Source organism: Pan troglodytes, chromosome 1 (assembly GCF_028858775.2).
Source record: "Pan troglodytes isolate AG18354 chromosome 1, NHGRI_mPanTro3-v2.0_pri, whole genome shotgun sequence".
In the NCBI taxonomy this organism is placed as follows: domain Eukaryota; kingdom Metazoa; phylum Chordata; class Mammalia; order Primates; family Hominidae; genus Pan; species Pan troglodytes.
Window position 1 is genome coordinate 169528133 of NC_072398.2, and position 11615 is coordinate 169539747.

The following is an 11615-nucleotide window of genomic DNA, read 5'->3' on the forward strand; positions in this document are numbered from 1 at the left end:
AACGTTATTCAGAGCTTTTCTTAATTATTCTGAAAGCACTGAAGGATTGTGAGGTGTCCACAAGTCCTAATTGTGAGCATTTTGGGGTGCAAGTATTCAGTAATATTAGTTGATAGCAACTCTTTGTGTAAATAAATTTTACTCAGCTTTTGAGGCTCAGAGGTGAGCCCTCAGGGTGCACGCTTTCCATTTGAGTGACTTTAATTTTTCTGTGTCTTATAGTTTCTTCTTTTATTGAATGGGACTCCTAGTTTCTATCCTACTGGAAGGATTAAACGATTAAATGAGATGATCCCGTGACACAAGTAAAGCACCCTCTCTAGTGCTGACTGTTGGGTTTCAGGTCTGGACATCTAAATGATGTAGGAATGAGAAGGGGCTGATACATCAGCCGTGTATGCTTTTGTAGGAATAGGCTGAAATCCCATGTGATTGAGTTTACTAATCTAGGAATGAGAATAAAACAAAGTGTATGAGATTAGAGAACACTTTAATAATCCAGATAAATGCTTTAAAACAAACAACTGGGATTGTGTGTGTGGTGTGTGTGCGCATGCATGTGCACTCACACACACGTGCATGCATGTGAATGTATATGTGTACATCAAGTTTAGGGGAGAAATTTTTGAATTTTAGTACAATTTGTTTTAAAGCAATGGTCTGTAGGCTATGAGGTTTATCAGATTCTAGGTTTTACTACTGTTCCTGGTTCATGGCTGGCTCAGTTCAAGTCCACTGGAAGCCCAGTTAGGTAGAGATTGCTGAAGAGAAGAAGCAGAGTATAATAGGCTGAATCACGTCATATGTTGAATTCCCAGTGCCTCCGAAGGTATTTGGAGATAAGGCATATAAAGAGGTGGTTAAGTTAAAATGAGGCTGTTGTGGGGCGGGGGCTAATTCCACTGGTGTACTTATAAAAAGACATTTGGACACAAAGAAAGACACCAGAGACACCAGGGATTTGCAGGCAGAGAAAAAAGGTCACGTGACGACTCAGAGAGAAGGCAGCCATCTGCAAGCCAAGGAGAGAGGCCCCAGAAGAAAGCAAACCTACAACACCTTGACCTTGGACTTCCAGCCTGTGGCCTTCCAGAACTGTGAATAAATACACTTCTGTGTTGAAGCCACCCAGTCTGTAGTATTTTGTTATGAAAGCCCGAGCAGACAAATACAGAAAGAGAAGGCAGAGCTGAGAGGAACTGCCTGCAGATTTCTGTTCACAGAGTGGCAGCCTTTGTCAGGGCTGGTTAATAGCAGCAAACCGGCACCCTCCAGAATTCAGGGTTTGGATAACAGGAAGAGGATAAATCTCCAATAAGTTAAAAGTAAATTGAAAAAGAAGAATTCACCATCACTTCTGTCAGGAACCCATTCCAGCCATTTTTTTTTTCCCAGAGATTTTGGCTCCATCTTTCCCTTCTGCCTCGGATAAACCTTACAAACACATTCATGTAAATGTTAGTTACAGTGTAGGGTTCTCCTAGAACGTCCAGGTTGACTGCTTGAGACTAGCATGTGCAGATTGTCTGCCTTCATTGATCTGCACTTCAGAGCCGGAGAAGGGTGAGGATGATTTAATGCCTATTTTCAAAGAATGAAGGATCTTTTTTCAGCTTTTGCCAAGGAACAGACAAAGGAAACAGGCTTCACCTGTAACACAAGGGGTTCCTGTTAGACAGGAGGGAGATTTATCAGGCAAGGAGACTGAAGACACATGAGTGAGTTATGATATCTCCTTACCTGGAGATCTTCAGAGTAAGATGTACTTCCCTCTGACAAGAGCAGTCAGGGTGGGGTTGGGGGTGGGATTCCCAGCTGGAGGCAGAGAAATGGACTTCAGTGACCTTTGAAGGTTGAGTCCAGCCTTCTGAGTCAAAGATAAACTAAGATGGGAAAATTTATGGTTTTGACATCTATCATGTGAATAAATCTGAGCCTCTGCTGGAGTTTCAGGAGAAAGAAGATTCCGGAAGCCTGCTCTGGCTTGATCTCTCTATCAGTCAGGGTTCCAGCGGGAAACAGATGGCACATACAGCTCAAGATGGTTTGAGAGGGGTTTAATACAGAGACTTTTTACAAAAGCGTGGACAAGATGTAAGGAGAATACAAAGGATAGAGCAGTACCCCCAGAGCTTTTACTACCCCACGCCTGAAGGAATGAGAGAGAGAGCAGTTACTAGAAAGTAGAAGGAGAAATTCGGGTCCAGAGAATCTTGAGAGGAGCTGTGACCTTCTGTTGAGGAATGCCACCAGCCAGAGGGGAACCAGAGGGAGCCAGGGAAATATGATGAGTCTTTAAAAAGTTCATGGAAAATGTGTATTAGGAAAAAACTATGCTTGATTTTCAAAATTTTTACACCAAAATAAACTCATACTAACTTGTTATAACATGACTGAATAGGATCTAGTTTGAGGCACTAAGAAGGATAAGACATCGATTTGAAAAGAGCCCCTATCAGAGCAGCATGAATTCTGCTAAAATGAAAGCAAGAAGAAACAATGTATGGTGAAGCTTGGATGGAAGAATGGTGAGATCATTGATGCATCACAAAAAGCTTATGGGAACAATGCCTCCCAACAATCAGCAGTCTAGGCCAAGCATGGTGGCTCACTCCTGTAATCCCAGCACTTTGGGAGGCTAAGGTGGGCAGATCACTTGAGGTCAGGAGTTCAAGACCAGACTGGTCAACATGGCAAAACCCCATCTCTACTAAAAATACAAAAATTAGCTGGGCGTGTGGTGCACACCTGTAATCTCAGCTACTCAGGTGGCTGAGACATGAGAATTGTCTAAACCCGGGAGGCAGAGGTTGCAGTGAGCCGGGATTGTGCCACTGCACTCCAGCCAGGGTGACAGAGCAAGACCCTGTCTCTAAGAAAAAGAAATCAGCAGGCTGCAAATGGATAACTCATTTTAAGAAGGAAAGAAACGATGTTGAAGATGAAGCCCACAGTGGCTGACTGTCCACATCAATTTGTGAGGAAAAAAATTAACCCAGTTCATGCTCTAAATGAGGAGGACCAATGATTAACAGCACAAAAATAGCCAGCCTCACAGACATCTCAACTGGTTCAGCTTACACAATTCTCTGAGTGAAAAATTAAAGTTGAGTCACCCATTCCATTCAATGGGTGCCAAAACCCTTGTGCCCAGATCAGCTGCAGACAAGAGCAGAGCTTTCAATGGAAATTTTAAACAAGTGGGATGAAGGCTCTGAAGCACATCTTTGAAGAACTGCAACAGGAGATAAGACACGGCTTTACCAGTATGATCCTGAAGACAAAGCACAATCAAAGCAATGGCTACCAACAGGTGGAAGTGTGCCAGGCACCCTGAATCACACCTGTAATCCCAGCACTTTGGGAGGCTGAGATGGAGGATCACTTGGGTCCAGAAGTTTGAGACCAGCCTAGGCAACATAGCAAGACTCCATCTCTACACAAAATAGAAAAAATTAGCCAGGCGTGGTGGTATGCTCTTGTAGTCCCAGGTACTCAGGAGGCTGAGGTAGGAAGATTGCTTAAGCCCAGGGAGCAGAAGCTTCAGTGACCTGTGATCATGCCACTGTACTCTGGCCTGGGGAACAGAATGAGACCTTGTCTCTCAAAAAAAAAAAAAAAAAAAAAAAAGAAGTAGAAGTGGTCTAGTCAAAGCAAAACTGTTCTAGTCAAGAGCAAAGGTCATGGCAATGGTTTTTTGGGGATGCTCAAGGCATTTTGCTTATTGACTTTCTGGAGAGACAAAGAACATAACATCTACTTACTATGAGAGTGGAGAAAGTTAACCAAAGTGTTCACAGAAAAATGCTCAGGAAAGCTTCACCAGAGAGGCCTTGTCCAGCACAACAGTGCTCCTGCTCATTCCTCTCCTCAAACAGGGGCAAACTTTATGAGAGTTTCAGTGGGATATCATTGGGCATCCACATCACAGTCCTGCTTTGACTCTTTCTGACTTTCTTTTGTTTCCTAATCTTAAAAAAATATTTAAAGGGCACCCATTTTTGTCCTGTTAATAATGTAAGAAAGACTGCACTGACATGGTTAAATTCCTGGGACCCTCAGTTCTCAAGGGATGGACTAAATGACTGCGATCATCCCTCACAAAGATGTCTTGAAATTTATGGAGCTCATGTTGAGAAACAAAGTTTGTATTTTAAAACAATTATTTTATCTTTTTTTGCAGCCTCTGCCTCCTGGGTTCAAGTGATTCTTCTGCCTCAGCCTCCCGAGTAGTGGGGATTACAGGTGCCCGCCACAACGCCTGGCTAATTTTTGTATTTTTAGTAGAGACAGGGTTTCACCATGTTGGTCAGGCTGGTCTCGAACTCCTGACCTCAAGTGATCTGCCCGCCTTGGCCTCCCAAAGTGCTGAGATTACAGGCATGAGCCACCGCACCCAGCCAAAAATTATTTTATCTTTTTAACATGACCCCCAGGAAAGCATTATTTTTATCTTTTAACTCCATTTCTCCAGGAACTTTCTGTAGTCCCTGCATAAATACCCTGACATCACTCTTCTCCAATCCACCATTCTGTCAGCGCTTCCAATCTGCTGATCTCAATTGAAAGCTCTAGGTCAGGGAAGCCCACTGATGTGGTCCACACAGGTCAGTCTTCCGAGCAGAGAGGATTTTGGAGAAGATTGGAGAGTGCACCTGGAGGGGCACACAGGATAATAGGATGCTCATCCCCTCACAGTATAGAGTGTATTTTATATGCCAAGTACTGTTCTGGGCATTGGGAAGAGGGCGGTCAACCAGACTTCATTTTGGAACAAATTGTGATTTACACATGTCAGGCACTACACCCCTTAAGCCTCTGAGTGTTTGCACTTTAAGGTCATACACAGGTAGCTATTAAGTAGGGAAGAAACACTACTGAAACTGTGCCTCAGTATCCTCATCTGTAAAATAGGGATAACAATGGTGTCTCTGCCACTGGGTTGGATTATATGTGCAAGTGTGTGGGAAGCACTTAGAATAACACACGGTGTGAAGTTAAGGGTTCACTCAGTGCATGTGGCTGTTGTTACTATTAGTGTCATTAGTATCTTCCAGCCAATCTCTTGAACTCTTCCTCATCCTTGAACTCCTAGACTGTGTATCTCCTCCCTGTAGCCTCCAGGGGCTCCCTGTAGAGCCCCTGCTGCTCCCTCTTCTCTCTTCCTTGGGCATGATTGGTTCCCAGATTACCTGGCCCATGATGTCTTCCTGGTTTTTGCAAGGCTGTGGCGTGATTATTCGGTTTGCATGTCTGCTTCCTGTACTAGACTCCATCCTTCTGGGATAATCTCAAATTCATCTCCTTCGCTAACCCCAAGTTCTGGCACATGGGAGCTACTCAATGATGTTTGTTGTGTTTGTTTTGAATGACTTTACATAATGAGCTTTTGTAGTTTCATAGAAAGGAGTTGGCCCAGGTCAGGGTTCAGAGCCATGGTGGTGGAAGTGGAAGCAGCAAGTGAGCTAGAGAGGAAGTGATCTTAGAGCCTTCAAGAATCTAGCCCCACTGCTTCCACACAGCCTGGCCAGGGAATTCTTTCTTCCCTGGCTAGCAACTGACTTCTGGTCCCCAAGAGCACATATTCTCAAAGGAAAGAAGCCTATTGAACAAGGAGGCATGAACAGACACACTTTATTTTTATTTTTATTTTATTTATTTATTTTTTTGAGATGGAGTTACTCTCTTGTTGCCTAGGCTGGAGTGCAATGGTGTGATCTTGACTCACTGTAACCTCTGCCTCCCAGGTTCAAGCGATTCTCCTGCCTCAGCCTCCTGAGTAGCTGGGATTATACGCATGCACCATCATGACAGGCTAATTTTGTATTTTTAGTAGAGAAAGGGGTTTCTCCATGTTGGTTAGACTGGTCTAGAACTCCCGACCTCAGGTGATCTGCCTGCCTCGGCCTCCCAAAGTGCTGGGACTACAGGCGTGAGACACCGTGCCTGGCCTATTTTTATTTTTTGAGACGGAGTTTCCCTCTTGTTGCCCAGGCTAGAGTGCAATGGCATGATCTCCACTCACTGCAACCTCCACCTCCTGGGTTCAAGCGATTCTCCAGCCTCAGCCTCCCGATTAGCTGGGATTACAGGCGCGCGCCACCACACCTGGCTATTTTTTTTTTTTTTTTTTAGTAGATACAGAGTTTCACCATGTTGGCCAGGCTGGTCTTCAACTCTGTCACCTCAGGTCATCTGCCTGACTTTGCCTCCCAAAGTGCTGGGATTACATGCGTGAGCCACTGTGCCCAGTCCAGACAGACTTTAATCTTGAGTTTTCAACCAGAATTATTCGTCTTCCCTGTTAAGGTGGAAATAGTTTTTTTGTCTGTTTTTGTTTGTTTGTTTTTGTTTTTAATATCAGTAGAAGGTGACAAAGGACAGGGTCCTTTGTCATTCAGTAGGCCCTCCCTTAGCCTTCGCTTTCCCTGTTAGATGAAACAATACAAAACAAAACAAAAATCAGCAGCATAGAACTGTCCTGAAGCACCTTGCCCTTTGGGCCAGTTATTTGCCCACAGTTTCCAGAGAGTCAGGACACAAAACCCAAGGGCAAGTCCCTTAGTCCTTCCCATGATTAATCTGTGAAACAGTCTTGGGATTTCATCCCATAGGGTCAACTTCCAAGGTCAGGAATATGCTTCCAATTTTATGGTAGAACATGCTGAACTGTGTATGCCACATTGATATAATCCACCAAATCCTGTGAAAAACTCTTCAGGACAAATGACCCAGTTTCTCAAGCAAATTGTTGCAAGGAAAATACCAGAGAGGGAAGGAGACCCTACAGTTATAAAGACTTAAGGCATATACAAACCATTTAGTGAATTTTTCTTATTTGGACAAACTATTTTTAAAAAATTATAAGATAGGAGTTTTTGAACAGACTGGTTATTCAGTGATATTAAGAAATTATTGTTACTATTTTGAGGTATAAAATGGTATTTTGAGTACGTCTTATAAAAGAATTCTTGTCTTTTAGAGATATAGTCTAAAAATTTGGGGACGAAATGAAATTTATGGATACCTGATATTTGTTTTAAAATAACCTGGGGGTGGTCAGTCAGGAAGTGGCTGGGGTGTAAACGGGGGAGCCATTGATTACAAGTGATGGACGATAGGTACATATTAATTTGTTCATCAATCTCTTTAATTTGTACATGCATGATATTGTTCCATAATAAAAAATTTAATGTGGTAGTAGAGATAAATGTGCTTTTTATTTGTTTTACCAGGTTTCCTATAAAAAGACTTAAAATCCATACTGAATGTGCCAGATGGAAAGCAAATTTACAATGGCCTAATGTGTTTCAGAGATGAACCAGAAGGTATTTCATTCCTCATAAGTCAAGGGAAGCCCTGCTTCTCCGCCAGTGGGATCTTTACTATTTAGCCATGTTCTTTTACCAAAGAGGCAGAACGTGGATGGTTAAAATGATGACTGGTGCCAGTCTCTTGGTCTCCTTTCCTTGCCTGTTAAGAGTGGATTTCCCGGCCGGGCGCGGTGGCTCACGCCTGTAATCCCAGCACTTTGGGAGGCCGAGGCAGGTGGATCACGAGGTCAGGAGATCGAGACCATCCTGGCTAACACGGTGAAACCCTGTCTCTACTAAAAATACAAAAAAAAAAAAAGCCGGGCGTGGTGGCGGGCGCCTGTAATCCCAGCTACTTGGGAGGCTGAGGCAGGAGAAGGGCGTGCACCCAGGAGGCGGAGCTTGCAGTGAGCTGAGATCGCACCATTGCACTCCAGGCTGGGCGACAGAGCGACACTCCGTCTCAAAAAAAAAAAAAGAGTGGATTTCCCTGGCAGTCAGAATACCGTTAAGGAAAATACGAACCAGAGCCAGGTGAGGCCATCTCTCTGGGTTCCATCCAATCTAGTCTGGTGCCCGATGCTTTGAATTGTGCTTCCCAGCACATTCTCATCCATGTTCATTGAGCCATTCGGACTTCTCTCTTGAGGGAGGCAGAGATTGCTGCGTTCATTTTACCAGTGAGGAAACTGAGACTCCGAGGTGTAGTAACTTGCTTAGTGTTATGTGGCCAGTTAGTGGTGGAAGTGGGACTCAGAATCCAGTCCTCTAGTTTCAAGCCAGGCTCCTTTCCACTATACAATACTGCCCTCCAGGGTGCCAGGGTTCTTCTCCTTGGAGAGGCACCAGAGTAATAGTTGTTATGTGGTTGATACTGCGCTGGGTGTTTTACATGCATTAATTTCATTTAACCCTTTTAATGACCTTATAAGGTAGTTACTATCCTTATTCCCATTTTACATATAGGGAAATTGAGGCCCTTAATATTGCAGAACTAATAAAATGACAAACCAAGACTTAAGCCCAGTGTGTCTGGTCTCAGATCCTGGATTCATTTTTTTTCCTTTCATATTTCTATTAACTCTTAAAAATATTTTGAGTTAGCCAGTATGGTGGCTCACGCCTGTAATCCCAGCTGAGGTGGGTGGATTGCCCGAGGTCAGGTGTTCCAGACCAGTCTGGACAACATAGTGAAACCCTGTCTCCACTAAAAATACAAAAAATTAGTTGGGTGTGGTGGTGGGCACCTGCAATCCCAGCTACTAGGGAGGCTGAGGCTGGAGAATCGCTTGAACCTGGGAGGCAGAGTTTGCAGTGAGCCGAGATTGCGCCATTGGCGCCATTGCAATCCAGCCTGGGCAACAAGAGTGAAACTCCATCTAAATATATATATATATATATATATATATATATATATATATATATTTAGATATATATATTTAGATATATCTATCTATATCTATCTATCTATCTATCATCTATCTATATATATCCTGGTTTGTCATTTTATTAGTTCTGCAATATTAAGGGCCTCAATTTCCCTATATGTAAAATGGGAATAAGGATAGTAACTACCTTATAAGGTCATTAAAAGGGTTAAATGAAATTAATGCATGTAAAACACCCAGCGCAGTATCAACCACATAACAACTATTACTCTGGTGCCTCTCCAAGGAGAAGAACCCTGGCACCCTGGAGGGCAGTATTGTATAGTGGAAAGGAGCCTGGCTTGAAACTAGAGGACTGGATTTTGAGTCCCACTTCCACCACTAACTGGCCACATAACACTAAGCAAGTTACTACACCTCGGAGTCTCAGTTTCCTCACTGGTAAAATGAACGCAGCAATCTCTGCCTCCCTCAAGAGAGAAGTCCGAATAGCTCAATGAACATGGATGAGAATGTGCTGGGAAGCACAGTTCCAGGCACCAGACTAGATTGGATGGAACCCAGAGAGATGGCCTCACCTGGTTCTGGTTCGTATTTTCCTTAATGGTATTCTGACTGCCAGGGAAATCCACTCTTTTTTTTTTTTTTTTTTTTTTTTTGAGACGGAGTGTCGCTCTGTCGCCCAGGCTGGAGTGCAATGGTGCGATATATATATTATATATATATTATATATAATGTATATATAATATATATAAAATATGTGTATATATATATACACACATACATTTTTAAGTTTTGGCTGGGTGCAGTGGTTCACGCCTATAATCCTGGCGGGCACTTTGGGAGGCTGAAGTGGGCAGATCACTTGGGGCCAGAAGTTCAAGACCAGCCTGGGCAACATGGCAAAACCCCAACTCTACTAAAAATATAAAAAATAGCTGGGCATGGTGGCGCACACCTGTAATCTCAGCTACTCAGGAGGCTGATGCACAAGGATCAAGAATTGCTTGAAACCAGGAGGTGGAGGCTGCAGTGAGCCAAGACTGTGCCACTGTACTTCAGCCTGGGCAACAGAGTAAGATTCCATCTCAAAAAATTCTTTTAAGTTTTAAATTGACACATAATAGTCATATATATTTATGGGGTACATGTATTCTTTCAATGAATGTATACAATGTGTAACGATAAAATCAGGCTAATTGAAATATCGATCACCTCCAATGTTGATCATTTCTTTGTGTTGGGAACATTCAAAACCCTCTCTTCTAGCTATTTTGATATGTACAATATATTATTGTTAGCTACATATATCCTACTACGCTATAAGAACACTATAACTTATTTATCCTAAGTGTAATTTTGTACCCATTAGCCAACTTGTTATCCTGCACACCCCGCTTTTCCTGCCTCTGGTCACCACTGTTCTACTCTCTACAAGATCAACTTTTGCTTTCACATATGAGTGAGAACATGCAGTATTTGTCTTTTTGCGCCTGGCTTATTTCACTTAACGATAATGTCCCCTGGGCTCATCCATGTTGCTGCAAATGGCAGAATTTCATTCTTTTATGGCTGAATAATATTCCATTGTGGATATATACCACATTTTCTTTATTCCTGGACTAATTTTGTATGCTACTTCCTCCTACTTAGTTGAGGCAGGTGTTAGATGAAAGGTTTCAGAATTCCCCCAAATAGAGGCCTGAAAATGATCAGGAAGAGGAAGAAGGTTTATGCCAATGGTGCACTGAAAGAATGCCTTATGTCTACATTTTGGAATCATTTGTTGAATTAGTTACAGCATTCACATAGCATTTACAATATGCCAAGCCACTGTTAACCACTTTACAAAATTTAACTCATCAAAAATCTACATCAGCCCTATGAAGTAGTTCGGTGCTGTTATAATTATTCCCATCTTACCAATGGGGAAACTGAGGCACTTGCCAACACCACAGAGCTAATAAAATGCAGAGCCAGGATTCAACCCAGGCTGTCTGGGTCTGAGTCCATGGTTTTGATCACTGCATTACCTTCCCTTTGAGCCCAGTATTACACACCACTTGTCATAGAGTATGTCAATAAAGGGGTGGTGTCGGCTGACTTTCATTCCAATTTCTTAATCCCAAATACTCAAGACTGAAATAAGGTAGTGACTGATTTGGTCTAACTTAAACTCTAAGGCATGTACATGTGAAATTGCTCTATTCACTTGAGTCAGCAATGTGTTTTGAGGACTGACTATACCTTTCTGAGAGCTACAATAAGAGAGAACATATTCAATTTAATGGGATAAATCACCTATAGCACTTGGCACATGAAAGAGCTCAATACGCAGTGGCTATCAATATCCGTATTAATCTCTCGCATCTATCCACTTCTCTTACATTCTATCATGGGCACCACAGCCTGGGAGTCTGTCATCTCTTCCATTGCTGCAGTAGCTTTCTTTGGCAGCCCTCTCCACTCAGGTCATACTTCTCTCTCCTCTCTTAACTAGGCTGCAGTAATGTTCTCGAAGCCTTCCGCGGGGAAGGATTACCCTTCTAGGTCCTGTCAAACCCAGGCATGGCCTGGTGACTTGTTCTGGCCAGTGAAATGTGAGCGGAGTGGCGTGTGTCAATTCCAGTTGGAATATTAAAAGCCAGCTATGTGCCTTGCTGACACATCCAGCAGTGGTCCAGATGGTAGCTACTTTTCACCCTGGGTCCCGGAATGAGATCCTGTGCAGAGGCCCCAGGCAATCTTTGATAGACATGTAAAATCGGTGGTAAACCTTTATTGTTGCGAGCCACTGAGATTTTGGACTTGTTTGTATGACAGCACAGACCTAGTCTAATCTGATTGATACATGTTTTATAAAGCTCTTAGAAGGTAGGACAAACCTGCCTGCAAGGTCCCACAATGTCTTCAC